This window comes from Etheostoma cragini, chromosome 2, assembly GCF_013103735.1.
Source record: "Etheostoma cragini isolate CJK2018 chromosome 2, CSU_Ecrag_1.0, whole genome shotgun sequence".
Classification (NCBI taxonomy): domain Eukaryota; kingdom Metazoa; phylum Chordata; class Actinopteri; order Perciformes; family Percidae; genus Etheostoma; species Etheostoma cragini.
The window spans coordinates 5,746,849-5,749,514 of NC_048408.1; the positions used below are offsets into that span (position 1 = coordinate 5,746,849).

The window sequence follows — 2,666 nt, forward strand, 5'->3', positions numbered from 1 at the left end:
CTTTATCTCGAGACACTTTACAGATAGAGTATGTCTAGACCACACTCCATAATTTACAATGACCCAACAGTTCCAGTAGCTCCCTCCAGAAAAAACCTGATTGTCATTTGTTGGGTTAGACAGGAAGACGTTTCTTGCACGCCTTTGTAACTCTTTGATGCAAGTGAGACCCTTCTTTGCATTTTCTGTGAGATGTCCTTGTAAAAGGGACAAAATGTGACACTATACAGGTAAGCAACAAGTCCAAAAAAAATTAAACATGACTTGATGAAACGTGATACAAGCATTTCATATAGATGTGCACCTTGCTGGGTGTTTTCACCTTAATGGAGAGACCACTCAGACAAGACACATGGGCCTTCAGAGAGTCTCAGTGCTACTTGATCTCTTTCACAGGGATCTTCTTCTCCTCTTGAAGCCTTTGAACTGCCATGACCCTATCAAAGACTTCCTTTTGTGCTGAAATCAACAGCGTCTGCAACACATACGTACTGTACATAGATGAGAATGACTAATGCACAAAGAATGTAGTTTCGGATATAATTTCTCTCCCTCACATGCACTAGTGTGGTACCTGTAGAAAACTGTAAATCTGATAAATGCTTGCCTGCAGGCATACTGCTTCCAGATTCAAACACCATTTTGGAGAGGTTAATGTCTTTTAATGAAATCTTTAACATTTCACATCCAAATAACTTGACATAGCAATTGGTTGTTGAGAAAAGTAAAGAACAGACACAGACAGTGATTCCTTACTTTATAGATACTATAGCATGCACACAATACATATTAGGCAAACCATTCTGTGTTATTTGCCAAGGCCAGGGATGTTCTGTGTCCAGAATATGATCGATGCAAACTGCTTGCTCGGGTGTAACAAGGCTTTTGTACTTGGCAAGCATGGCCTGCAAAGTAGTCTTTTGTCGCCTTATTTTCCGTCTAATTCTGTGTTGACATTTGTTGCTGTCGGTGAAACCAAAAATCTAAAACACCATCTGTTAACTACATAGTGTAAATGACGTTGTTGGAATTACAGAAAATTCACCATCAATATGAAAGTTCATTTTAATGTGGGGAATATACTTGAATCAACAATCAACACTATCTTTTAGAACTTTATGGACTTACTTCTAGAAACTTCAGAATTAAATGTAAAAAAAAAATGAGAGAGCGCACAAAAGATCGCACCAGAGAGCTCACCGGTGGGCGCCTCAGAGGTGATAGAGAAGGCCCCGGAAAGGGCGCACAAAATAGGGATCCAGGAACAGAGGGCCCCTTGTGGCTGGACAGACTCGGTCGGGACAAGCTTAGAGACAGATGGAACCGACTCAGACACAGACGGGACAGACTTAGACGGGACAAACTGAGAGACAGACAGGACAGGCTTAGACACAGACGGGATGGATTCAGAAGGGACAGGCTTAGACAAAGATGGGACGGACGGGACAGACACTGGGGTAGGGAGGAAGACGGAGACAGAGACGATGACAGGGACTGGAACGGTGACAGCAACTGAGACAAAATCAAGGACAGAGACAAGCACAGGGACAGAAAAGAGCACAGGGACGGGCACAGAGATGGGTACACAAACAGGCACAAAAGCAGGAATGAAAACTGGACCCTGGGGTCCAGGGGAACCCCCAGAACCGGGTCCAGGGGAACCCCAAAGGGAACCCCAACGACCATTGTCGGAGGAACCCCGGGAACCGGTGCCAAGGGGAATCAGGGGGAAAGACGCCAGCTGGGGGTCTGGGAAGCCGGACGCCATTTTGAAATTAGTTCAGGCTGTTATATTATTATTATTTTACACTTTTTCAGTCTACTCTAAATTAGAAACCTCCTGTTATGCTAGCTTTATTCCAACTCTGGGTGAGACATCACATATCCAGTGTGTCTCTTGGGTAATATCGGAGCATTCTGATGTAGGATTTTAAACTTAAAGGTTTAAATGTCCAAGTAAATCTTTTTCACGCTGTTAAAGCCATATTTTAGTCAGGCTACTGATAAAAGAAATCCTCCGGTTAAGCCAGCTTCATTCCAATTCTGTGTGAGACTTCATATTTCCAGTGTGTGACTCAGGTAATATCGGACCATTCTTAAGTATGATTTTTAAATTACATGTCCAAATCAAGCTATATTTGAAATATGTTTCAGGCTGTTAAAGCCATGTTTCACTCTTGTTCAGGCTATTCTAAAAAGGAAGTCTACTGTTAAACTAGCTTCATTTCAAGTCTGTGGCAGACATCACATATTCTTTTTGTCTCTCCTGTAAAATCATGGACTTAACAAGAAGATTCCATGTGAGAGTAGCCTGAAAAAGAGTAAAATATGCCTTCAACAGCCTAAAAAAAATTGTCCATATAGCTTTTCTTTTAAGCCCTTAATTTTAAAATCCCCCATTAGAATGCTCCAGTAGTACCTGAGGGTCACACTGAATATGTGATGTCTCACCCAGACTTGGAATTTAACCGATTTAAAGTAGCCTGAAAAAGAGTATCTGTAAAATCCATGGTAAACACTTTTTCAGGCTACTCTAAAAATGAATTATACTGTTAAACCAGCTTCAATCCTTATTCAGTGTGACTCTCTGTTACAGTTTTTCTCCATTGGTTTGGCTCATTTCTTGAAACAGAAATTACATTCTCAAAACTCTAAGATCATTTGGC

General features: G+C 41.4%; 1 long non-coding RNA gene across 1 annotated transcript; it reads right to left on the reverse strand.

Annotated features, from left to right (window-relative positions):
- Nucleotides 1–120: 120 nt before the first annotated feature.
- LOC117961412 lies at nucleotides 121–1,069 on the reverse strand. Its single transcript, XR_004660399.1, has 3 exons — nucleotides 800–1,069; nucleotides 305–475; nucleotides 121–197 (listed from the first exon to the last, which is right to left on the reverse strand). It is a non-coding gene; the product is annotated as an uncharacterized LOC117961412 (long non-coding RNA).
- Between the last annotated feature and the right edge of the window lie 1,597 nt (nucleotides 1,070–2,666).